The following is a 27,986-nucleotide window of genomic DNA, read 5'->3' as shown; positions in this document are numbered from 1 at the left end:
TAAAAGTATAATTCCCTTTACTTACTTGCTGTCCTTTTTCTTTTTATCATATATTTTATTTATTCATAGGTAATAAACCCAAAATATATTAATTTTTGCTTTAGATAGTCATTAGTTTTTTTATGTCGATAATAGATAGATAGATGATAATTTTTAAAAGGTCTTTGACACTTACCCAGATATTTATTCATTTATCCATTTTAGTGCTTTCCTTTTTGTAGATCCAGGCTTCCATGAGGAATAATTTCCTTTCACCTTGAAAAACTTCCTTTCTCATCTCTTGTAGTGTTTATTTTATAGAAATGAATTCTCTCAACTTTTGCCTGTCTTGTTTCACCCTCACACTGAAAGCTATTTTTGCTGAACAGAAAAGTCTATGTTAACAGGTGGTTTCCTTCAGCATTTTTCAGATGTTGCATTGTCTTATGGCATTCAATATTTTAGATGAAAAATCAGACATTATTTTCAAAGCTGTTCCTTGAATATGATGTCTTTTTTCTCTGGCTGCTTTTAAGATTTACTATTTACCTGTTTCTTAGCAGTTTAATTGTAAAATGCCTGAGTGTGTTTTTTTTATTAGTTGGTTGTTTGGTTGGTTGTTTTCTTTGTTTGTTGTTACATTTATCCTACTTGGGTTTCACTTAGCTTTTTTCATACATGGATTGAATTCCTTCAATTTTTGACAATACTCACCTATGATTTCTTCAAATATTTCTTTTTCTCACATCCTTCTGGAGGTACAGTTACACATATGTTAGACCATTGGATATTGTGTTACAGTCACAGGTTTTCTATTCTGTTTTTTCCCTTTTGTTTCAATTTGGATGATTTTATTGACCTGTCTTAAATTTTACTGATCCTTTCTTCTGCTGGGTTCAGTCTACTATTCAGCCTACTGAATGGATTCTATATTTATGATACTGTAATTTTTATTTTTATAATTTCCATTTGGTTCTTCCTTATTGTACCCATATCTCTGCTGAAATTCTCCAACTGTTAAATGTGTGCTTCCCATTTTTCCATTATATCTTTTTAACATATTTAATACTTGTCTATTAAGTCCAACATCTGGGCTGTCTGTGGGTCTGCTTCTATTGCTTATTTTTAAATTTTCATTAGGGGTCACATTTTTCTGCTTCTTCACGTGTTCTACATTTTTTATTGTATAATTTTTTATATTGTATAGACTTTTTATATTGTATAGATTTTGTATAGGTATTGATAGATTTTTTAGAGATATTGTATAGATTTTTTATAGTGTTCTATATTTTTATTGTATATTGCCTTCATGGGTAAAAGATAGTAGTAAAATAATATTTAACCTCAGAAAAGGGCTCACTCCTTCTATCAATCAGGCTGCTAATATGTGTGTATGTGTTGGTGGTGTATGTTGTGTGCAGGGGACTGAATCAATCTAATATGTGCTAGATCTGAACCTGGGCTTTGCTACAGCTTTAGTTAAATCCCTACCTCAATAGGACCTTTCCTTTAGGTATACTGAGCTTGGCAATGCTCCGGAGATGTCTTCATGCCTAGCCTAACAGCCAACATTTCTGAACCACAGGAAATCTCTCCCTCCTGTACACTCCAGCTCCCAACTGTTCAGGCTTAATGACATCTTTCGCCTCCATGTTGCCATGACCCCCAGCCACTGGAGAGCTGCTGCAATGAACAGAGTGAAGACCTCATGCATCTTGAGGGGATCTTTGTCAGCTCTCCTGCCCTGCCCTAGCCTGTCTCAACTACCCACAAGCGCTCAGTGAAAGCCTGCAGGAAAGGGTTGGCAGTCAGATACAGATTCTCTCTGTGGTTGGGGTGCCTCAGGATTTTAATCTATGATACCAGGCCATTTGCACCTGTTAAAAGTTTGCTAACAGTTGGGCTGTTTGTCCTTACATGTCCCTACTCCCCCTTCCCATGTGATGAGGGTGTTCCTCCTCTCACCATGTCCCCAGGGGTGATAAAAGCTATAGAATTCTTCTCTCCAAGGAAGCGTTCATCTCATTTGGGAAATTAATTAATCTAGGTTTCTTTGGGTCTACAGTTCCTTGGTGGGTTATTTCATACCTTCTGCATTCACCTCCCCATGATACCCTCCAGCCACCCCTAAGTCTTTAAGGTCTGCATACCAGAAGTGAGCCCACCTTGGGAAGGCAGACCTGGAAGCAGTCTCAAGGCCTTTGGGACAGAGTCCCAAGTATCAGCACATGCTGAGAAGAGAGTTACTGGTTCTTTTTCTAATTCATCCCTCAGTGGGGAAAAACACAAGCAAAGGAGAACTAGAGCAGCAATTGTGAGGCCCAGGGCTGGGTCTTCTCTCCTCGCTTGACTGGGTCTGAGGGCAGTACTGATGAAAACATATTTAGTATTTTGGAAATAGGTGGGAAATCTTCATAGAGAGAGGACAAATATGGATGGAAAATGATGGATGCTAAGGATGACCTTTGACTCTTTGCCCATGGCCAACTCTTACAGCTGTAGAAATCATAGAATGTATACATCCTCTTTCCAAGAGTAGAAGGTAGCTTCAATGTTGATGAGATACTCTTAAAGAAATAGGGAACAGTATATCTTCTAGAAAGCTAATATCTCCAGATTGACGTATTATAAGGAGCAGAACTAATGGGTTAAATGAATCAAGACAAAGCTTGCCTCAAATAATAAGATACACGAACTTGGCCCACATGAGAATGACTATGACAACTTAAAAGGGAAATTACTTCATTGTCAGATTTACATTGCCTTCCAATCGAAAGCAAGCACAAAATGACTGCTGTGATAAATTTAAGATAATTTACTTGTCTTGATTGGGTTATGAGTTAACTGATAGTTTAGGTAGAACTTCAGTTACAAAAGAATTTATTTTCATTTTTTAAGCTACATAGTTTTTACATATGAAGGAATTATCTATAAGTATATGTGTTCTATATTTAATTCCACAGATATATAATGAAAGTTTTAATGTAAGGGACTACAACAAACTTCAGAATTAAAAGATAACTTTATTTTAATTAAATGTTATTTTTCACTATGTCTGATATAGATAATTGTATACTTTGCTGGGATTTAGCTGTCATTTTAGCATTGGACATGTTTGTAGAAAAGTATGAAATATTATGTTGCCTCCCCACATACATGCACAATTGCTGGATTTGTTGGGATCATTTTGGAGAGAGGTTGGAGAATTTGTTTCCTTTTTAAAGCAATGCTGAAGAGTGAAGGCAGAGAATTACAGTTAATATGGTGAATGGAACACATACTTAATTCCACCCTCTCCCTCCCAAAGAAATCCTCTAATGACAGTAAACAAAAACTACTCACTAGAATAGAGAAAACAGGAGAGCCTACAACACAGGGAGCTATTGACATAGTATTTGGAAAATGGAAAGGGAATGGCTGAGCGGTACTTATTTAGCTGAGCAGAGATGTGGAAAGCCAGGTGCCTGAAGAGGAGATGCCTACGCAGATGGAAATGGAGACTCCCTAGAACGCTGGAAAGGCTCAAGGACTAGAGGTCTGTTGAAGCCAGAGGTGAGAAGTGGAGCTGAAAGCAGAACTTGGTTGAAAGTCTTAAAAAGAGTAGCTGGACTCTCAAATCGCCTCTTCTACCCTGTGCAGCCTGGCAACTGCCTCTCCCTCACCTTGCAGGAGACATGGCGGGAGGGGGCCTTATTCTCTGGAGTAACTTAATTAGGTTACAAACAGCAATATTGGAAACAGTGGCAGGTGGGGGTGAGGTGTAACACTGAAATCTGGTGGATTAAGTGGAAATCTCCATGCTGAATAGTGGTGAACTTCCCTCAATTTCAAGCCTTTTCACCCAGCTTTGCTTCCGGGACACTGGCAACTGAGCTTGTCCCTCCTAGATAGGACACTGGAGGGGGGCTTCTCTAGAGGATCTGACTACACAAGGGGGCAGAAACCTAGTTACCCTTGAGGATGTTTCAGTGAAGGCTCAGCTTTGTCTAATCACTTTATGGTAATGTCGTAACGCCCATAACACAATGGCTGGGTGGATATCAAGGGAATACCAGATGTGGGGAATGTCTCTAACATAAAAGAAACCAAAACACACGAACAAACAAAGAAGAAATTGAAGCAAAGATTGCAGGGAAAAGATGAAAGCTTTTTAAAAAACCTGAAATGTATATAGGTTTTGATAACAGAAAAGAAATTGTGTCCATGAAACAAAACGTGGTGTTATAAAAACAATTAGAGACAAATAGAATTCTTAGAAATTAAACATATGTTAGCAGAAATAGAATATTCAACAGAAGAGAGATGAGGAATTATTCCAGAGAGGAGGTGGTAGAAAGATGAATATAAAAGATAATAAAATTAAGGGGTCAGTCTAAGGGGTCCAACATCCGACTAAAAGGAGTTTAGTTTCAGAATGAAAGAATAGGGGAAATAGAGCTCAGAAATTGCTTTAAAATAAAATTTCCCCAGGAATTGGAGGAGATGAGTAAAATTTCCTTGAGTTTCAAACACAGTCAATGGTGCAGGGACAGGTGGTGGTGGAAATGGGGGACCATACCAAAGTATACTGTCATGGGATATTAGAACACCAGGGATAAAGAAGAAATAATACTTGGATGATGGAACAGAATGACTTGTAAATAACAGCACTAGAACTACATGACAGTGGAGAAATTCCTTGAAATTTCTGAGGGAAAAGTATTTCTAAACAATGAATTCTGTAGTCAAGCTATTGATTAATGGAAGAAGAGAATAAGGATATTTTCATGCATTCAGTTTCTCCAAAACTTAATTTGTCCTGAGCATCTTTCTCAGGAAGCTGCTGGAGTTTATGCTCCCTCTAGTCACCCATCGGGGAGTCCATCAAGAAGGTGAGAACAAAGAACCCAGCAAAGGGACTCAATACCGAAGAGAAGCAAAAGCCAGTCCCACGATGACAGCTCAGAAGCACTATTGCTACAAAAAGGACCAGGGTGGGGGAGGGGGTAGACGGCACGCAGAAAAAATAGTTGATATGTTTGTCTGTATTAAGAGGAATGTTACATGTCTATTGGAGAGTTTGAGAAAAATGTAATGATAGGCAGATAGAAAATTAAGCAAACAAAAATATGACACAACCACCAGTGTCAGGAAAAAGAAAACTGTGTAAAAGAAAGGAAATGGACTCATATATCCCATGTGGTTTACATGTGAATAATATATACATAGCCAAAATAATGTAATCACTGATAAGTGCTTCCCCTGAAATTGTTGTGTAATTAAATTGTGAGGATTAAGGAAAGTGTGTGTGTGTGTGTGTAAATGAGAATGAGGAAGGGAGGGAAAGAGGGAGAGAGAGGTTGGGAGCACGCATGCTGGAGAAGGTGTACATAAGAACTAAATTCTTATTTTCCACAGTAGGAGGACAATAGATAATATTGACATTTGAAAATTTTTTTAAAAATAGGAGTACAAGAGCATCATTTAAGAATATAGACTGATCGTCATAATTACCAGTTACGAGTTGATGGTCATTGTCTCTGGGATTCTAAGGCGAGGAGGGATGGGATTGGGATGGCACATTCTTTTAAGCTCTATTATTCTACATGGCTTTAAAAAATATGTGCATATTTTTAAAAAGTATATTACCGTTATACTTTTAAAATAAACTGAATGCAATGAATTCTAGTGCTCAAATGTTTTCAAGCTAAGCTTCCCAGATTCCTGGAGGTTTCCACAGGGACTGCTTAAGGAAGAGGCAGGGCCCCAGGTTTCACACCTGAGGTTCTGCTAAAGGAGCTATGCCTTGTCATTATTAAGTTTCAGTGAACTATTTCCTTTGAACAAAGGGCGCCCTAGTGAAACAACACCAACAAACAAATTTGAAAAGCAGCGACGAGTCACATGCTCAGAAAACTCTCCCAAATAAGTAAGTTGGGTGCAATAACCACCAGACTCCGTCCACCTTGCCTATCACCTGTCATTTTCTTTTACCACATACAATAGAAGTGTCCTATTTCCAACTCTTGATAAATCTCAAGAGGCTTGGAGTAGAACCAATATGGATTATACATGTGATTATGAAAATGTGCACAGATTTGAAGTGATGACATTAAATACATTTTCAAGGCATCAGGTATGGCACATACTGCCAGAGCTCACGTAGGTGGTATCATAAGGTGTATCTCTCTGTCCCTAGGATGAGGTTTGATATTCTCGTTTGGCCTAGTGATGGTGATATATTTATGATTGTGCTTTAATTAGGGTTGATTAAAAAAGGAAAAGGAAAAATACCCCTACCCCAGCTTAAAGGAAAAGGTACAAATAAAATCTGTATTTCTAATATCAAAGATAATCCATATCTTTTGTAAATGTGGAGTGTTGATTGTTTCCTGGGCTATAGAGCTTCTCAAAAAAAAAAAATCCTTAACTCAGTGAGTTTAATTTGGGGAAAGATCAAATGCTGAAACACATACTCCTGAGAAAGTTATTCTCTCATCAACCAATATCTACCTATCTCTCTCTTCCCCTCCCACCACCCCTGCCACTTACAATTTGAAATGTTGTACCTCTTCTGTGGGCTTCCATTATTTCTCAGTCTAAAATAACTAAAAGCTTCTTTGAAAAGTACATATAATTTTTATAAAGTTTATATAAAATACAATATAAAATATATTCATTTAATATATTTTATATATTATTATTTTACATGTATATCTCATTTGATGTTGACAACAACTCTTTGAAATTTGTATGATTGTTCTCATTGTGGAGATGAGGAAATAGTGGCCGTTGGCATTTGACCCCTCCCAAGTTGCATGGCTAATGGGGGAAATGCAAGAAGAAATCTACATTTTCTGATTATCATTCTACTTGGGCCAAACACCTGTTAATTAATAAAAAGACTAATCTTTATCAAAAGCATACACATAACATAAAAAAATTCCAGCTTACATGTATAGGATGATTAACTAGTCCTGGTTTTCCTGAGACTTTCCTGATTTTATCACTGAAAATCCTGCATCCGGGAAATCCCTTAGTTCCATTCAAACCGGGATGGTTGGTCACTTTACATGCAGTGCTCAGCCTAAGAGGCTATAATAGCTACCTTTTATGGGAACTGAGAGTGATACAGGAAATGAAATGCAAGGAGAGGAAAGAGATCGAGATAGTTTATTTAGATAAGGGTGAAGATAATTTCTTACTCATATCAAAGAAAATCAATTTTAGCAACCACAGCAATAGGACAAAACAATTACTGAAATTTTTCAAAAATGTTCATGTAAATAAATATGTCTGTAGCTTCAAGATCCATGTCAGTATCCAAAAGACACACAAATATGACACTACTAGATATTGAACAATAAAGTGTTCCATGAGAAGAAATCATAAAACACACAGCCACATGTCCTAAGGCCAAACTACCTAATCCTCCCATTTAAACCTTGCTGTCCTCAAAGTCTGCCCCATTCAAAGGTGCTGCTGCTCCCCAGTCTGGCTTACAGTTTGGTCCCTGCTTCTGCTGTACCAGATTCTGTTCACCCATCCCTTCCCTGTTCTCACTGGTGCCTTTAAGATCACTCTTTCTTGGGTATTTCTCTTGATGCCCTTTCTTCACATCAACCTAAGCCCCTTTAAGCTTCTTCTGTGTCTCTTTCCACATTGGAGTGCCTCCCCATTTCCTGTGCACTCCCCTCCCAACCCACCTGCCACACAAGAGACCCTGAGGAGAGAAATAGAGATTCCTCTCCAAGGACAAGGAGGAGAGAGAAGGAATGAGGAAGGGCTGCAATTATCTTTATTTGAATATTTTGGCTGTGTGTGTGGGCCTGTGTGTGGACCCGTAAATCATTTAGATAGGATTCCTTCTGGCCTTTATCTTTCCTTCTAGTGCCCACAGGTGTTCTAATATAGTTGAAATCATGGGGCATATGCATTTATATGCTAAGCGTTAACCCATGTCTTTCTGTTGTCATCAAAACTACCATTGTTCCCAGTTATTTTCCACCAAATATGATATTATAATTAGTAAATTTATACATATGGCCCTTTCCATAATTAGGGCTATTTTCATATCATAGACATTCAAAATGAGTGCCCAATTTCATCTAATTTTGAAATTGATCAGCATTTAATAAGATTATATGTAGTATGCTGCTGTTTTGAATCTCTTCCATATCTGTTGTTAGAGCCCCTATATATATAGTTTTTCTACTTTTTTCTTGGGCAGTGTCTATTGTAATTACTTTTCAAACAACTACTACTTGGATTTATTATTTTTTTCCTCAGGGGAAAAAACCCCACAATTTATCCCCCTCCCCCCCACAAAAAGAACTCACTTTTGTATAATGAGTGTCTTAGTCCATTCAGGCCGCTATGACAATATACCATAGACCGGGTGGCTTACAAACAACTGAAATAAGCAACAGAAATTTATTTCTCTCAGTCTGAAGACTGGAAGTCCAAAATCAAGATGCCAGCAGATTTGGTGTCTTATGAGGGCTTGCTTCCTGGCTCATAGAGGCCCATCTTTTTGCTGTGTCCTCTCCTGGTGGAAGGGACAAAGAAGCTCTCTGGGGTCTCTTTTATAAGGGCACTAATCCCATTCATGAGGGCTCCACCCTCAAGACCTGAGCACCTCCCAAAGGCCCCACCTCCTGATACCATCACATGAGAGATTGGGTTCCAACATACGAATTTTGTGGGACACAAATATTCCGTCTATAGCAAATAGTGTATTTTTTTAAAATAATAATATGTAAAAGACAAAATCATCCACAAAACCATCAGCATGAGAATACAGCCTATGCCAGTGTCTTAAGGACGCCAGGGAGGAAAAAATAACAGGGATCATTTGCTTTTCATTGCCCAGATTTTTCATACAGAAGATGCCCGCCTCCCAGATCAGCTAAAACCTGAGTTTTAACACCTTGTTCACCCCTCAAGGAGACTGCTACCAGCATTTGCCATCCATAGAACAGTGCTAAGACAGTCTATTTCTGGAGAATGGAGCGGAGATTAACTGCTTGTTCATGATAAATCAAGGGTATTTGATTTGCTTGTTACATGCCCAGTTTTCTTTGGAAGCAAGCCCTGGAAGCTATTTTTTCTGATCAAATCCTAACTCTCATGTTAGTGCTTGTGAAAGAGAAAAATAACATTTACTCATGATAAAGACTGAGTTCTAGCCATTATAAATCTTATCAACTGCCACATGAAGGTTAGGGGGAGAAAAAAAAGAAAAACAAATTCCCATGTGCTCACTCAACCTTGGGTTGGGACTCATGCTGCCACTACTGTTGCACACTGTTCTGGAATTTCTGTGATTTAAACAGCTGAAAATATAAAAGGAGATAAATTTGGGAACCTAAGGAGATGTTTTCTTGTTGAATGTTGTACTGTAAGGAATGGCCAGTAACATTTCAATAAAGAAAATTGTTATAGTTTACTAGTTAATATGAATTATTAGGAGGGCCTAATATTTTCTTTATTTCTCTTAGAAGCCAGCAAGATAAATAGAAATAAACTTAGCAGAATTTGCCATGTTGGTGTTTAGAGCCTTTCACTCACACAGACACAAAATGTATAATAATCTTTTCTTTTTTTTTTTTGCTCCTATAAATGTGCTCGGTGCCTAATATACCTTCCATATAATCTTTTGGTTAATGGCTTGAAAAGAGATATAATTCCCCACACCCCATTATCTAATTTAGTAAGCCAACGTATAACAATTTTCCATAGGTTAAAATATACACTTTCACACAAGCAATTGTTTGCTTGTTTCAACAAACATTTCTTGGGTGTCGGTTGTGCTAAGGTTCATTCAAAGGTACAGCATAAGTGAATAGTGTGGCCGAATGTGAAACAGATGACCTGCTGCCAACTCTGTCCACTCTTAGCTCACACGTGTTTTGACACCATCCATTAGCCTTGGGGAGAAGTGTTTTGATAGAGGGGGGAAGAAACACAAAGACAGGGATTTGTGCTCTCTGGGTGAGTGGTTATTTCTATTTATTTCTGAAGTTATTTGGATGTCTTTATCAGCATTACATACAGCTTGAAATTTCCCTAAAATAATCAGCTTGGGAATAAGAATAAAGAAAGTTTCTTCCTCCTCTCCCTCCTTCTTTCAATCTTTTTTTGTTTTTTTTAAAGGACATCTAGTAACAGGCTGAGGAGTGAACAGGTTGGTAGGATCAGTCTATATGGGGCATCAAGATATCACCAAAATAAATTAGTCAGAGGATGCCAATTAACCAAGTGTTCACTCACAGTTCCCTAAAATCGTCTTGTTCAGATGTGGTAAAAGACCACCTAGAACAGAACATTTAAAACCAACCACAAGCAAAGAGAAAGGTTTCTTTTTGGGAGTCAACCTTTGCCGTTGGGTGTTTTCGAGATGTCTGTACAAGTTGCTAGGGGCAGCTGCGGCCACAGCACCACCCTGAGCCCAGCCAGCTGACATTCACCGGGAGCTGGCAGAGACAGCCAGATGAGATCTGGAAACCCCAGAATGCCTGGGGTTGTGGTTTCTCTGATGCCGAAATTATGAATCCTCTATCAGGCCTTTCAAGAAGTTGTCTGGTCCATAACATTGCACATAATACACTCACTATTTTGAACAGGGTGAGGTAAATTATTTTCAGCAGCAGCAGACCTTTTGATCCCAGTGACCACAAAATAAATATTAAATACAATTTTAGTAGTGATTTAAAGGGTCTCCACATTATTCATTCTTGTCAGATCCTGTTTGAGAAAAGGTACTTTTTCCCCTCATTTCCATTGACTCAGTTTTTCTTTGTTCAGACATGTGTGTGTGAGTGTGGGGTGTGGGAGAGTATTGTACATGGCCAGCCCCACGCAGTCCTCACCAAAGTTTACAAGACAGTCCTGGAAAAGAAGACTTGACAGGGAGATAGGAGTGTTTCTTGCACCCTCTCCTCCTGCTGTCTGCAGTATAAAATATAGGACAGGTGAAAGCAGTTTCTTCACAATTCCTATGAGCAAGGTTTTCTCTCACAGAAAATCCACAGATGGAATAGTTGCCCTTCAGAATACCGTCAAGCATTCAGCATAACCATCGCTTCCTCTAATGGGTCCCAACTCATTTACTAATAAGGAAATTCAGCTCTTAACAACAAATTTGCCATTTCCCTTTTCTACTGCATCCATAGCCATTTGGGGTAAAATTATAGGTGAATATTCAAACATAGACGCTATGCAACAACAAAAATATTTGTCATGCTCCCAAATATTTGCCCCGTTTCTCCTCAAAGTTAAGGGGGAAAAAATCCAGAAAACTTACTTGTTTGTATTATGTATACCTGGGAAGTTTTTCATGCCGAGTAACAGAACACAACTTGAGCTGCCTTGCTTTCTGCTTCCAGGAATGCCAATCAGAGAACATTCTTTTTCAGACAGCCAAGTTTGGAAGTCAGTTGGTTTCTGGTAGGAGGTAGGGGGAGGGGATGGCAGTGGGAAAAGCACCGTGAGTCCTTCGGCTGATATTCAGTTTCCATGTGTTTCCGTAATAGCCATCAATGAAAGCATCTTTTACCCACGTGGAGACAGGTAAAAAGACAGCTGAGTAAATCAGTATTAGATGTAGCAACGGAAGCTCAGGCAGAGCATGGAGGGGGTTGAAGAGGGTGGAGGGGGTGGAGGGAGGGCTTTTGACAGCCTGCCATTGGTGAGCTTACCAAAGGCATCTGCCAGTGGGACTTCAGTGGAATGTGAAACCAACTCATTTTCAAGTTAAAGATAGACACAGTATACACCAGGATCTAGAAGCTGGATTTTAACCTTGTGTCTCTCCCTAGAATTTCAGAGAGTCCTGTTGTGATCTCTGTTGTAATTAGCCATTCGGTTAAGGTTTATTCTTTATATGAATGTGCTAAGAATTCATATATGTTCTGGATGTACTGGAATTAAAAGGATTTAAGAGATCATGTACATACTCTAGGGTAAGTGCAAAGATGTTGCTTCTCTGGGAAGGTTAATGTTGCATTTTTCTTTTTATTTGTGTGAATGAAAAAGTGATCAGGGAGATTTTCCAGTGTTGTAACTTTGTTACCTTTCTTGAGATATTTGGGGTTTTACATTTTGTGAAGTAGAAAGAAACAAAGTATTTCAGCTTAGTTTTGAAGATGACCTTGCACTACTAACTTCAGTTTGGCTTTACCTTTACTTACTTTTCCCTCTATTAACTCCTTAAACACCCTGCATTTCTTGAATTACAACGTCAGTAGTTAAACATGTCACAACACCGACTAAATGTTATTCCGTCCATGATGCCATTGGTGGTGACTGTATTCTTGTGAGATGGAGTTATTTCCCTTGCTTGGCACTATGGCATTTTTTAATTTAAAAAAGGAAAAAAGAAAACAATAATAAAAGTAGCGGGGGAAGGTGGTAGAAAGTGCATAAGGAGCCGTTGGAAGATATTCTGTTTCTTTTTTTTTTTAAAAAAAAAAAGATGAGAAAAATAGGCAATTTTCCATTGAAGAGAACAATTTATTAATAGAAGTTATTTTTTTGGTGTTGCCTCATTAATTCCAAGCAGGTTCTCGTCCTCCAAAAAAGCTGATATTTGCTAAGTGAATAGAGGCGTTCTGATTCTACAGAGCTTGAGAGTGGAGGAGGGGGAGAGTTGTCTGATTTGCTGCTGCCTTGCTATGTGCTGAGGATTTCAAAACTTTTTTAGTTAAAAGAAAGAATGACAAACCTTAGTCCTCTTCAAGTTTTTGACCATGTATAGGTTTTGTTTCTTGTTTTGTCCAGTGACCTCTCGGCTCTCTTAGAGACAGCTTTTCCAAACTTGCACAGCATTCCTTCTGAATAAATACTGTCCATAATAGTCACAGAGTACATGGTATGAATTGGAAATTCTACTTTATATGGGGAAAATAAATGTGCTGATGTGCTTATTACAGAGCGTGGGGCTGAACAGTTGTTGCACGTAACTGGCCGGGTTTTGTTCTGTCAAGTCAACCAGATTCTAATGAACTAAGTTGGCTGAACTAGGTACGAACAATGAATGATAATATGGATCTTTCACTCAACGTTGATCAGAATAAATAATAATACCACGTTACTCTTCTAAAATGAAAAATGAACATAATGAACATGATACTGATAGAGTCACTTAATTTTACAGTTCTGTTAGATCACAGTTAACCTTCCCTAATATCTATAATTAACCCATTAAGTTGTGAAAGTTGCAGTTAATTTTCACTTCTCTGCAAGTGGATGGCACGTTTGTATATTTTCCCTGGTGACATTGGATGCCTGTCCCCCTTGCTTTACCTGGCTGTGTCCTGAATTGTTGACAAGAGGAGGGAGCCTGGCAGGAATCATAGGTGTCTCCAAGAAATTTGTGAGAGCACGCATCACACACACCAGGACACGCACAAACACTTACATGTAAACTTACCTTTTACTTAACTAATGTATTTCTGATTGAATTATACATACAAATAAAATTATATTAGTATGGGGCTTTGTTTTTGTTTTCAGTGTGTCAAAAGAAAACCAAAAAAGGATACAACATTTAAAAATTTTTAAATATAAGAATTTTAGATGTTATGCGGCCAGATCGCGTTGACAGGAGAAGGGGCCGATGCATATCTCTCTGCTGCTGTGATGTCCCTGCTGACATCGTCAAGCTTGGATTTTATTTCTTTGAACATAGGGAGTGTAGTTGTTTTATAATATACATCTGCTAATTCTAATATCTCAAGAGTTACCAAGATTTGTTTCTATTATTATTGCTCCTGTCAGTTTTCAGTCTTGTTTTCTTGGATATCTTTGACTATCTGCTGGAAATTATTTTTAAAATTACTTGTAGGGATAAGTTGAGACCTAGTGGTGATGATGGTCTCCTCCAGAGAGGACTTGGGTTTGCTTCTGCCAGGGCCCCTGGATCGGACCAGAATCACCTTAATCAAAGGTGATTAATCAAGGCACCCCTGTGCAAGAAGTAAGGCTACAAATTTGTGTGAGGAACGGTTGATTTGGTGTTCACATCTACCCTGAGGGAAGATATGACCTTTTGAGGTCCCAGGTGAAAGCTGGGTTAGTTTATTAAAGCCCTCACCTGAGGACCGTGGGCTTTGATGTTCTACCGACACCCATAAGGCTGCCCAGCATGAAGCTGGTTTCTCAGACCTTTTGTTCCTGATACTCAGATACCCAAGAGGAAAAGCTTTCAAAAATTAGTGTCTTTATCTGGGTTCTGGTCTTCTCTTGAATGTTCCTGTCTTCACCATCTTATTAGCTCTTTGCTGTTTTTACATTTTAAATGTTTTCGATTACCTCAATGAGAGTGTTGGTCCAAATGATCTCATGACTGTTACCAGAAATGGAAAGTCACCCTTCTGCTTTTATAGTCATTTTTTTTAAAGACTCCTCATTCTAGAGAAGGTACCAGGCAGTCTGCTGATATCATTGATAATTCCAGGTCATTTTTCTGATTTGGGGTTTTAGTTGTGGCCTGATATGTTGAGGCTTTTGTGGAGAACTTTGCAAATGCAAATTTCCGATTGGAAGAATTCATATGTTCCAACCTGCTTTGAGCTGTGAACAGTACTTAATGGTCCTTTTATTTGTCCTTAGCTGGCCCCTTTTCTTAGTAATCTCTGTAGTCTCTCAAGCCACCCCTACTGCCATCACTCTCAGCTGTTGACCATGACTCTTCACGCTATCCCTTGGCCTATATCCAGCATCACCACATTTCACAAATGATCGTAAATAAATTCCTTCCTTTCCCTTCTCTCTGCTCTGTTTCAGGTGCTCATCACCTCCCTTGGATATAGTATGGCTCCCGGTTGTTCTGCCTTTAGGCTCCATCCCCAGCAGCACATCTCCCATGCTGGGACCAATACACCCGTCTTCTAAAAGTTCTAGACATGAATGGATTTCCCCCCCTACTTAAAAATCTCTTGTGGTTCACCATTCCCTTCAAAATGCATTCCTTAGTATGTCTTGGTATGTCAGAAAGCCTCAACCTGTTTCTCTAATATCACCTCTGCTACTTCACTGGTTATCACCAGCACTTTAATCACACATCAATATTCTTGTTGCCTCCAGAATATTCCATACATGAACATACGTCTGTACTAGTCTACCTACTAGTTTGTTGGAGTTTTTTGCCCAGAATGCTCGTTGTTTACCTCCTTTGTGGGCAAATCTTACTTCTCCTTCAAGGTTGATCTCATAAGTCACTTTCACTGTCCTGGCAGGCACTGTATCTTACTCATTTTTGTATTCTCAGTTACTGACACATAGAAACCATTCAATACATGTTTAAGGAATGAACAAATGACTATTTCGAGGAAGTTTTCCCTCAACAGTTCCTTTCTTACTTTATTCTTTTTCCTTCTAAACATCATTATTCTTTTGGCCTTAGACTCCTTGTCTAGAACAGTGATCATTCATAGTTCTTGATGTCAAGTAGACTCCATTAAAAATGTTTGTTTGGTTATTGTTGTTTTGGTAAGGGGATGTTATCTATTTTAATTTTGCCAAATGAGACTGTATACCTTGATAGTGGTGACAAAAGAGATGATAGACGTGTAAGTACGATAAATTAGTTGTATGTTCATAATCAAAAAGAAAGTCATAGAGTTGGAAAACAGACATGTTTCAACAAATCTAGCCCAGAATACCGAATAGCACAAATGGAAAAAGTCATGTGACACAACTAAATTAAAATCATCTCATTGCATACAGCCTGAACCTGAACCATCAGAAAACACTGGGTTATTTTCAGATCACAGTGTGTGCTAGAAGGAAAGAAGTTGCTTGTTTATGTGATATGATATTGTGACCCCAAATCTTAAAGTTGGTTAAAATTTTTCCCTAAAAATTTTAAGGCCTTAAAGTGCAGTATTAATCATTTTGCTATGGTAAGTTAACAAAACTACATTTACTTATTATAAATTGAATGTAGTTGGTAGGACTCAGAGGAAGAGAAAATATAGCTTATTAATTCTAAGGGTGTTTAACCGATTTCATATTCCTCAGATCATTTATAAATTTTTCACACACTTATTTTATGCCTTTAATATGTCAGCTCCTGAGATTTAGAAAAATAAGAAACTTGGTTTCTATTTTTTCTTATATAGGGCTCTTTAACCTCCACAAAGACAAAAACCCTAATATGGACAGGGTCAAAACTTATCTTAAAATTTGTTTGAGTCTAATCAAATGTTCAAAGTCAATATTTAGATGAGAACCCAGATTTCTCCATCACAAAATATGAAAATATAATATTATTGAACTTTTTTTGCTTCATCAATGAAAGAAATTAAGACTAGATCTTGAAAACTGGCAGATTTTAAATTGTAACCTCTAAGTAGCTGAGCTAATTTGTCTTATTAATTTAATAAATCCCTATCAAGCTCCTACCTTGTGCCTTAACTGTGCTTGTCTTAGACAATGAAATTATTTACTTAGCCCCCTTCACTGGAGACTGACACCAGAGTATGTTGTGTTAAAACAATGGGTGTAGTTTACAAATTGCTTTATATTATTCTCTCATTTATATTCTTAATTTATTTGCACTAATCTCCACTTGTTAAAAAAGTCCCTTTGCCTTTCCTCAACAATTTGTGTTTTTCTCTCAGAAAGCTAAGTTTTAAGAGTTTGGGGATTGCTCTTATTCTTAAAAATCTCATATTTTGCAGATATTTTATTATAGAATATTTTAAAGAGACCTAAACAAATTCTCAAAAAAAAAAAAAGCTAAATAGAAAATGTATCCTTATCGCATAGGAAACTGTGTTGTATCTTAACATAAAATAAAAGTGCATTTATTTGCAGAAATAAAGCTGGATTCTGCATTCTTGCAAAATATATATGGCATAAGGATGACTCAGAGACACCCTGAGTCATGAAAGCTTCGTAAAGCTCCATGTATTTTAAAGAGAGCAATAGAGTTATTTTTATTACTTTTCCTTTTTAGTCTCATTTTACTTTTGTACCCCCATTCCTATGTAATGTGGTAGCACACAGATTTATGAATACTGAAAAAATGAATTCACTGAATTAATCATAGTTCAAGAATACAGATGCCTTTATTAATTTTATTAAAAGATGTAGGCTAATTTTGAATGAGATTTATCTTCTCATGCATTGAATTTTTAGTCTTAGATGGTTCATTACTACACATTTGTAGAAACATTTACTCATCAAAAGATGTTTTTAACACCTCAGGTGAGTGTAACAATTCTCGTCTAAAATGCATCCAGTGTTTCATACTATTTTGTGGGTAAGAGACATATGTTGTTATTTTCTTTTATATATGATAAAACTAAGATGCACACATATGAGGTGCTCCAGATATACTATACGTGGTTTCCCGAGGTAACACACAACCTCTAAATCTCAGTGGCTTATAAAAACCAAGGTTTCCTTCCCACTCATGAAAATTATTCGTCAGGGGTTGGCTAAAGACCCTACTCCATATTGCTGCTTTTACCAGGAAATGACCCATGTTCCTTATGCTCACATTTCCTTGGCCAAAGCATGCCATGTGGTCACACCTAACTTCAGCTGGGCAAGTAATACAATCCTACCACTTGCCAAAAAAGAGAAAAAACTGGAATATTTATGAAGAGATCCAGTGAATTCCACATGCATGGATGATAGGCAGTCCTAAACCCCCAGTAGACCAAAAGGTCTAAATTTAAACTCTTATATACCAGTGAACAGTTTTTGGTCCATACTTGGTAACACGTAGGCAGCTACCTGCGGTCCGATGCTAACGTCTCTTGTCAGTTTTTATACTTTGAGGCCCACTGAGAGTTTTTTGGGTCTCTAAATCGTCACCGTTTCTGGAGTGTCTGTGGCCTTTCCTGTCACAGCTTCTCTGGTGCTTTGGAGTCCTAGCATTTTACCTGTCCTCACACTTAATCTCTCAGGGAGTTCTGCCTTTGGAGAGTTCTGGGAAGGAAAAAGAGCCTCTGATAGGGCAATTTCTATAGAATGTAGAGAGTCAGTATGCAATGCTAGTACTTTCCCATCTCTAAGAACTGATCATGTGTAGCAGAGAAATGGAGAAAAAGTAATTGAATGTAATTCTAATCCCCAGCACCCACTTTTTCCAGGAGGCAAAAGAAAAAGACTAGGCTGAGGGAAAATGCCACAGAGGAATGGTGATCTGTATTATACATTAGAAATGCATAGTTTTGAATAACATTTGTATCCCTCTGCTACTCTACTTTTTGCTTTGCATTTAGTTTTAAGCATTAACAAGGTAAAACTGGGGAATTCAGAGATGAATGAGGCACCTAAAAGTTGAAAAAATTATTAAGCCAATATTTTAAGTTTTGTTTGGATTTTAATTTATATCAGGCAATCCAATTTATGTTCTCAGGAGTGATGATTCTAGGAGATGCTATATGGAAGAAAAAGAAAAACAGATGAGGATCCTAGGTCAGATGAATTTGGGAAATGCTGTATACCATATTGCTCTCTTGGAGATTTATGTGACCTTTGCATTAAGGGCTCTTAAAGTTTTACACTAAAGAGACATGCTTGATTTTCTTTAACCGAGTGTTTCTCAAGCTAATTTGAATATATGTATATTTATGTGTGTGTGTGTATATGTATATATATACACATGTATATAATTTGAATATATACAAACACATATCAACATTATTTATATATTAATATATCATTTTTAACACATACTTTAATATATTTGGTAAATTCTGGATAAATCACCCCTAGTTCATTGTATTAATAATTACAAATGTGATAGTGTGGTAGCTTATATAATACTTTGAGAACATAAACCTGAGAATTATAAAGACTTTAAAAGACATCCTTACCTTTGGGTACTTTGTATTCTCTTTACAAATGACATTGCTTTTAAACACCAGCAGAAATCAAATCTTAAACTGATGGTGCCTCCAATAATATTTGTTTAACTTTACTCAGGCATATCATTTATGATATAGCCACTTATAAGGAGCCTAGCTGTATTCAGCAGAACCCAGAACTCAAAAGGGATTTGCTTTATCTTACCCATGTTATTCAAAACTCTAAAACTGTTATTCCATTCTAGAATATGTTCATACATTTATAATTTATTAGACTCGGTTATCTTTTCTTTATGAAGACCGTGTGGAAAGGAAACTTCAACTTCAACGTCTGTTTCTTGACTTTTTTTTTTTGTTCACCTCCTTTAAATTCAAAATGTTTAAACCTTAAAAAGGAAAAAGAAACTGTTGCGTTTCAAAAGATGCTCTACTAAATTTATTATCTATGGGAATTTTTCTGTGCAAGAATAAGGGTAGTAGACTAACAAGAGCAAAATGTCCATCTTTTGCTTTAGAATGTTTGTTATATTCAGTTAAGTGCTGTGACCACTTAAAATGAACCGATGGTTCCGTGAACTTTTATACCGCCAGCAGCTCTATTCAAAGAAAATCCTAGATATTTGGTTCACTTACAAGTATCAGGGTGTTTAGGTGTGACACGTAGCCTGTGTCCTTTTATCACCTTGTCCACCCTGGTAATGTTATTCTGCTTTTCATTTATTTGCATCTCCTCCCTCGATTTTAAGAGTATGAGATAAATCAATACATTTTTCAGAAAGAAAATTATTATACCTTCTTTCTGTTCCATAAAAAGAGAAATCATTCAATCAAAAGTGTAGACAGCATAAATTCTTAGCAAACGTTTTTCCTCTGACTGATTTTTGTTTATATTTTTCCTTGGGGTTATAATAAGATTCAAAAACTGTAATGATGTCAGCAACACCTCTAAAATTCCACTGAAAGAGAAGCTGAAGATTTTTTCTCAGCACTGCAGGGCTGCTCCTTTGGAACTCTATGAGTAACCACACAACAGAACCTTACCTTTACCTCATTTGCCAAATTATGAAGTCAATTATATCTGCATTCTGAACTTGCTCAGCACCCAAACATTTATAATGCTGTAAATATGCTGTGTAACCATTTGCCATACACCAGAACATAAATCTAAGTTACTTAGATTTACAGTATTGTAATCTCTCCTTAAAAATGACATGAGGGAAGTGTTTAACGTAATGAGGCAGAGGATCCTGGTGTGTAAGTTACATTGTATTTTTCATTGCACAGGGTAAATTATTGCTTCAGTCTCCTGTATGGTACCCCAGTGGCCTCAAATACACAATGTAGCTTCCAGAAATGCCTGCTTTTGTCTTAGGCAATAACTTACTCCACTAGAGTGTGCTGAGAATTACCCATAACATTTCTTGCAGTAGGCTGAATTTCTTGAAAGTCATTCACAGATACTAACTGAATTTGACTTAAAAATTTTTTTTAACATAGGGACATTGACTGACATGGTAAGTCTGCATACATTAATATACAAAAGGGAAAACGAGCATTTACTTTCTGTCTAAAACTAGAAAACAAGCAAAAAAATTCTGAGTAAGAGATGAAATTATAGGACATAAAATTTTTTCTTAGCATTTTAACCCTGATGTTGCTAACTTTTTAAATAAATAAGCACAGGCCTTTGAAGGGTGGTCCATAAAGATTTACGACTATAATAATTAAATACGTAGTTACATATTTGCAAAAAAAAAATTCCTAATCCTGTATGGAACACCAAATTTATGAATCTAAATGTAGGGGGAGTTTTTTTGGTTTTGGTTTTGGTGTTTTTTGCGGTACGCTGGCCTCCCACTGTTGTGGCCTCTCCCATTGCGGAGCACAGGCTCCGGACGCACAGGCTCAGCGGCCATGGCTCACGGGCCCAGCAGCTCCGCGGCATGTGGGATCCTCCCAGACCGGGGCACGAACCCGTGTCCCCTGCATGGGCAGGCGGACTCCCGACCACTGCGCCACCAGGGAAGCCCTGGGGGGAGTTTTTTAAACAGGCTTTACTTTCTGATAAAATAATATAGGAATTTAATTAAAACGAACCCCAAACTCCCCTCACCAGTCAGTGCTGCAGCATTTGGGTAAATGTTAGAGCTTGTCAATTTTCAAGGCAGAGACGTTATTCCAGGCTTTCTGCCAAACCATTACTGGTAATCAAGAGACGAAGCACGTGAAAGTACTGTGCCTGGCTTAGTTAGATATGCATTTGCTAAAAGAGAAGCCAACACATTTCTCATGCAAGCCATCAGAATTACAATTGAGGAATACATACACACACACACACACACACACACACACACGCACGCATACAATGCTTTTATAAGTCTAGGAATATACACATTAAAATAACACTCTGTGCTTAAGGGGAAAACAGTAGCAGACATAGCTCATGTTGACTGGATCCTTTCTTTATCGATAGAGTGGTTTTAATACCCAGCCACATTTCTCTCAATGGCTGCAATGGGAGGAATTAAATTACTCATATCTGGACAAGATTTGGGATTGTACCACGTGCTTAAATTCTAGCAGCTATTTAAAATCTCTCATTGATAAATGGGTGGTTTAGGCTGCTATTTTCTGGTGGTGGTTTTTTTTTATTTAAATGATTTGGATAAACATCTGTTTCCCCATAGTGCTAAAAAACAATTTATGTGATATAATAGTGATGTCAGAAAGTAATCAAAGCAAGCATTTTTATGAAAGGAAGACTGAAATGTTTTAAGTTCTTTGGAGGGAGGAATATTGGGTAAATAACTGAGTATTTGCATATATTATTTTGACCACTGGAGGGCTCTCAGATATTTTTACTTTAATTCTTTAGAAATCAATTTGACATAGCTGTAACTTCCGTAAAACAAATTTAAATCTTGGCACTATAAGGTCTATATAGTCACCTAGCTCTTAAGATGGTACATGTTCTCAAAATACAACATAAAAGAGCAATCAGATTTAATTTACTGTGTTCTTTCACTGTTTCACAACAAAATTTCACAACAAATTTACTCTCCCCAAAAGTAAACAAAGCCAAATAAAACAATAAATGCATACTCTCAAGGCAGATGACCTGGAGCCAGAGTTAGAAATGGTCTGCCATGTATATCAAGTTCTTTGAATTCTCATGCATTTGCATTTACTCAATAATAAATCTTTGTTTCATTATCATAAAAGTATTTTTCTCCAAATTTCCAGGAAGATGCACCATGTTTATCCAATAACTTCTCATCCTCCCAAGTTGCTGCTGGTATCCTTTAGAATTTCCTTTGATTACAAATCTCTTTTGCTCAAGAAGCATAGGTGTAGGTAGTAAGAATGGCAAGAAATGCAATTTGAATATATCAATCACCCTAGACAGTGATTTTAAAGAAGGTAAGAATGGAGGCAGACGAGAGAGGGAATATTGCAACAGTCTATTCATAAAACATTAGAAGATTTAACTGATTCCATAATGCCAAGGTTAGATGGACCACAAGAGTGGAGGTTCCCAAATGTTTTGTAGTTTAATTCTTTAGAAATCTATTTGATATAGCTGAATATTCTCAAAATGGACATTCTATGCAGAGCACATGCAAAAAAGAGACTACACTTCATAGTTTTCTCATAGTTTTAGCCCTTCTGCAATACTGTGAATACCCACTAGGAGAGATGGGGGAAATGTTTGGCACTGCCACCAGCACAGAGGTGTTCGTCCTGATGGGTCCCTCTTCTATCTTTTCATGACCTCTTGGCTTCTTGTGGACATCTCCCATGAACACTCAGAATTCCGAGTTTTGCTGGCCATTTCTTCAATGGCTCACATAATCCATTTTATCCAACGTCAATAGGTCAGAAGATATAGAATTACACAGATCAAAGAGGAGAAAAGCAAAAGAGGTAACATTCTGGTACTCAGTGAGGAAGATTATTTCCAGATGGTTCTGCTTAATAAACAGTGAAATGCAAGGGGGAGGATTATAATAACCGTGCTTAATCTGGAAGTGGCTATGATTCCAAAATCCCTATGATTTGAATCTGGAGTGGCTGTGGTGCCAGTTTAGGGAAACCAGAAAGCTTCCTCGCTCCCTGATGAAGCTACCAAATATTATGCTCTTTTGACAGATTCAACTACGATTTCAAGTCTTATTTAAAAAGCTGTTCTCCTAGGGCTTCCTTAGTGGCGCAGTGGTTGAGAGTCCGCCTGCCGATGCAGGGGACACGGGTTCGTGCCCCGGTCCGGGAAGATCCCACATGCCGCGGAGCGGCTGGGCCCGTGAGCCGTGGCCGCTGAGCCTGCGCGTCCGGAGCCTGTGCTCCGCAACGGGAGAGGCCACAACAGTGAGAGGCCCACGTACCGCAAAAAAAAAAAAAAAAAAACAGCTGTTCTCCTCACTTTATATATCTAAATAACTGGATTGGAATTCCAGTAAATTGGAGACACCTTCATGTCCCCAAGCCTACAGAAATATAGGCAGCCTGAGCCACGATGATGACAAGGTTTTGCTGTCACAATCAGGAGTGGCCATAATAAGTAGTTCTGCCTTTTACAAATTGCTACCTGGAAGAAAGACTTTACATTAGCAATGCTAAAAATAAAATATACATCCCCTAGTATTCAAATGAATAATTCTCAATAACCCTGCTAGGTCAGTTTCTTCATCTACTTGAAGTATTTAACACCCTGGAAGATACTTCAAGTATGTCTTTCTATTCAAATATTCAGATATTTGATGAAAGCATTTCTTGGGTTTTTTTAATGGATTCAGGCAGTATAATGGTGAGACCTAGACATAAAAGTGTCTAAGCCCGAATCATTTCTTTCATGCTTTAAGGAACTTATAAAATCACAGAGCAGATTTGGAACTTTTTTTTTCTTTTGAGAAGGAGTTTATCCACCTCTCTGTGTGCTGGAGTTACCCATCTCTGTGTGAGAATATGTCAGGCTTCTTAATTTTTCCATGAGAATATCAACCTGCTGCCTTTTCACCTGCTATTTAAACGTATAGATCTTTCTTCAGTCAACCACGTAGAATATCTGCCCTTATAGCAACTATCAAAAGATTTAACCTTGAATTGACTGTGTTAGGTAAGAGTATGCCAAGGTATGTTCTCCAAGTGCTATAGTAAGTTGAATCACATACCTAGGCCTCATTTTCTTAACTGTTCTCTTCCCTCTCGGTACATATGTAATGTCATTACTGAGGAACCATTTCATTTTGTGCCCTTGAGTCCTGTTCCAGTTTACCGTAAGACGTGGCACTTTGGGAAAATAAAGAAAGAATGATATTGAACAACTGCAGTAACATTGTGCTAAATATTACTTTATATCTTCAGAATAAGGGACTATACCATACAATTCTCATAGGAATTTGTGCCAGGAAAACATTTTTTTCTCAAGATACACTTGTAAACTTTCTTTACTATACAAGGAAAATCATATGATCTATCAATTTCCTTTTTTGTTGAGACTGCCCAAGTTACTTCTTGTTTCATAATAACGCTCATCTATCTCATTGGAGTGTCATTCGTGCTTTCCCTACCTGTGATTTCTGACTCAGGTGAGAGATCAGTGCTCCACTGTTTCTCATCATCAAGCAGACAGTAGTATTTGTTGACTTAATATGACTTTGCGCTGTCCTGTATGTTTTTAATAATGAAATACTCCATGTTAAAAATAGGAAGTAAAAATTCAAATCCTCAGGGATGGTGAACAAGACAGTTGAGAATAATGGAATAAATATAAACAGTAACATTTCTTAGGGGCATTTGAAACTCATTTTTTCCAAAGAGCTTGATGATATCCTTTTATCTGTACTCCAGTTTTGCCCAGAGTCTATATTTATTGCTATAAGTCAGGTCACATTGTATTTTACTTCGTTTTATTTTCAGTAAGTTTTCACTTTCTTGGAGTTTGCATCAGAGGACTGTTGACAGAATAGTTAAACAGTAAGGTCATGCTTATTCCTCTGCACACTCCCCTCCCTCTTTGATAACGAATTTTCTAATATTATACTGGGTCCAGAGAAGCTCAACTCTGGACTAAGTCACCAAATTTTAGAGCTGAGAGTAGGCTTAGACATCATTTAGTGACTCGTACAATCTGTTAGTTTGACAGAAGATAAAAGCACAGCCTAGAGAGATCAGCTTTGTCCGAGAACTCAAGGACCAAGAGTAGCATCCGTTCCAGTTCTGTTCTCTTACATCTTAGGGCCTTTTAAAAGTTCATGGCAGCATTCTTTGGCCCTTACAATAATGATTTGCCCACCTCAATTACTTTCTTTTATGGAGGTCATCCTGCTTTACAATATTTGTAGGCAATATCATGAAATTGCTTTTGATCAGGAAAGACTAGGGATAGAAGGATTAGAAATTGGTCTGTAAAGCATTTTAAGTCAATGGTGACTATAAATCACTGTTTTAGGCAAACACAGTATCGGATAGCTCTCCACACAGAGCAGGCAAATGGAAGCATGCCCTTCAAAGGCTGGAGCAGATAAGTCATAATTCTGTGACAAGCATTACAATCCTCTGAGTTTCTCAATCAGTTTTCATTATTCCTTTCTGCCTGTGTCACTTTTAGAAGCTTAGACCAAACCGTTCATTGTTAGGAAACAGTATGTTTGATGTTTTCAAGGGCTTTGTGCTGTAAATAAAGAGAGAATTTCAAATCAGTGCTGCTATGTGGAAACGTTAAAAAAAAATTACTTGCAGTTTTGACTTAGCATTTTTCGCGTTCATAAAATCATTGGTCAAATGAGTGATCCTTGATAATGAAGAGAATCTGTATCTTTTTTAATTCCATTTTTCATTCATTCACCATCTGCTTTGGTCACCAACCATGTGCCAGTTACTGTAGGAGATCTATGGATGCAATCTCTGTCCTCAGGGAGTTCACAGAGTGCAGGAGAAAGCCATGTACACAAACAAGTTGTCATGATTTTATGTGACAGATGCCATGACATAAACCCCAAAAGGCATAACAGAGAGGACAGAGGATTAATAGAGGGAAAGATAAATGATGTGAAACTTGAAAGATGGCTCCCAAGTTTGACAGGCAGGTGTGCGGGGAGGGGTGCACGATAGGAACGCAAAATAATATTCTGGGAGGAGCAAACATCAGTTTCAAAGTATTGAAGGGGTAAGAAATTATGAAATTCTTAGATAACTGAAAATGGTGTAATATCGCTAAAGCATAAAATGCATCGTAATAAGTGATACACACTAAGACTGGACGGACACAGAGAGAGAAATATCTTAAAAGGTCTTTAAGACTATGTTAAAATTTATACTGAGGCAATGAGAAACCATTCAAGAATTAAGACCAGGCAGTGGATTAGTCAATCTGAATTTTAGGAACACCACTGTTGCCACAGTCTGTAAGAAAAGCTAGAGAACAAAGAACGCAAATCGGAAGAACAGCAAAAGGCAAGACACTACAAATCCCAAGCAAGAAACGCTAGAGCCTCGTGTTCTAAGGAAGTTGCAGCAACAATTGCAGTGAGAAAGAAAAGGGAGGATCAACCCACATGATATTTCTTAAGTAGAATCAATACAATTTAGAGATTGGACAGGAGGCCCTGAGAAAAGTGAGAGATCAAGGATGGTTCTGAGGTTCTGGTTCTGGCAACAGGATGGATGGTAATGTCATTCGTGATGTTAGGGAATGTGGGAAAGGTTTATGTATGGGAAGGGTGAACACAGTGGCTTTGGACATTTTGAGGTGGAAACTTTTGTGGGACATTCGTGTAAAGATGTTCATTTGGCACTTGGATAAATAGGGGGAGGACGTCTCGTGTAGAGATATTGATTTAAAAGTCATTTGTATATAAGTGGCTAAAGCTATGAAAAGTGTGACCTATCCCAAGGAGAGGTAGACTAAAAGGAAAAGAAGGATGAGAAAGAACCCAATGAACAGTAGTGATTTGGGTTGAGGAAAAGGAAGAGCATCTTCAAGAGACTTTAGGAAGAATTAGCCAGAGTAACGTCACCAAAATGGCAGCCTCCACCCCCTCACAAAGAACAGCAATTAGTCAGATACCCATGGGCAAAAGCAGCTCTGGGAGAGCTCTGGGGTCCACTTAAGAAACTTCAGCAACACAATGGAACAAAACAGGCGAGAATCATACAAAAAGGAAGGAAGACGGCTTCATCTGCATTATCCCATCCCCAAGTCAGCTTTGCTCAGCCCCAAGAGGGAAGTCTCCAGCTGGAAAGAAGTCCCCTCACTGGGAAAGGAAGAGTGGGTTAAGAGACAAGCTTCCAAAGAGGGTGGCTGGCCAAAAGGGAACCCAAATTGAAGGGCTTTAAAAAAATATATATCACTTTTAAATAGGATAGACTTGAAAATATTTTAATTGTTTATATGAAAAAGTTCATGGAAATGGAAAATGTATAGACTCAGAAAAAAAGGGGGAATTGATAAATTTCCAGAACACACTTAACAAGGGAGCCCATAGAACAGGCATTTGTGTGTAATACAGCACACTTACTACAAACCAAGATGCACGTTGCTGTTGTGTTTGGCCTATATATTGTTTTTTTGATTTGATTAAAAGAAAAACCTATTTGAAGTGACTCAATTGCTCAGGGGACTATTTCATGAAAATACCATTAAAAAAACTTCAGCTATTTGTTGCAAATTTCAGATGCTGTTTTTTCTTGATCAAGGGAAGATAAGTAGATACAATGTTGGCCTTCAGTCCAGAAAAATTTCCTGCTCTCACTTCTACAAATGATCACCTAGTGTTAGAAACAAGATTTCTTAAAGATCATTATGTATTATGGCAAGATATATTCAGCAGAAAACATTTTTAGAAAGAACTAAATTATGTGGGAACTGGTACTGCATTCTTAATAAAGAAATTAGAACTGGCTTCCAAATGTTGCCGCTAACTCATGTAATCAACGAGTGTGTCTTACCATCAAAAGAACAACTTGAATTGTTATCGGTAAGACACACTGGTTGAATCCAAAATGCCAGTTTGATATATGACAGGAGTAACCTCAGACTCTCTAGAAATACGAAAGATTTTTCTTCTTAGAAAATACCATGGGATGAAAAATGTGGCTGTATGTTCAGGCTCATGGCAGGACCACCACAGGCTAGAACTCTGAGGGGCACCATTCACTTGTAATACATTGGATCTACACAACATGAAAACCCTACCAGTGTAG

At 37.7% G+C, this 27,986-nt stretch overlaps 1 protein-coding gene across 1 annotated transcript in view; it reads left to right on the top strand.

Annotated features, from left to right (window-relative positions):
• The first annotated feature begins 11,710 nt into the window (after positions 1 to 11,710).
• Positions 11,711 to 27,986, top strand: part of DTNA (dystrobrevin alpha) — a 288,661-nt gene continuing 272,385 nt past the window's right edge. Inside the window, exon 1 of the mRNA XM_065889316.1 lies at positions 11,711 to 11,921. The gene's annotated coding sequence lies outside the window, so the exon portion shown is untranslated. The remainder of the gene's footprint in view (positions 11,922 to 27,986) is intronic.

This window comes from Phocoena phocoena, chromosome 13 (genome assembly GCF_963924675.1).
Source record: "Phocoena phocoena chromosome 13, mPhoPho1.1, whole genome shotgun sequence".
In the NCBI taxonomy this organism is placed as follows: domain Eukaryota; kingdom Metazoa; phylum Chordata; class Mammalia; order Artiodactyla; family Phocoenidae; genus Phocoena; species Phocoena phocoena.
Note: the sequence above shows the minus strand (reverse complement) of the source record. Positions and strands in the feature narration are given on the sequence as shown.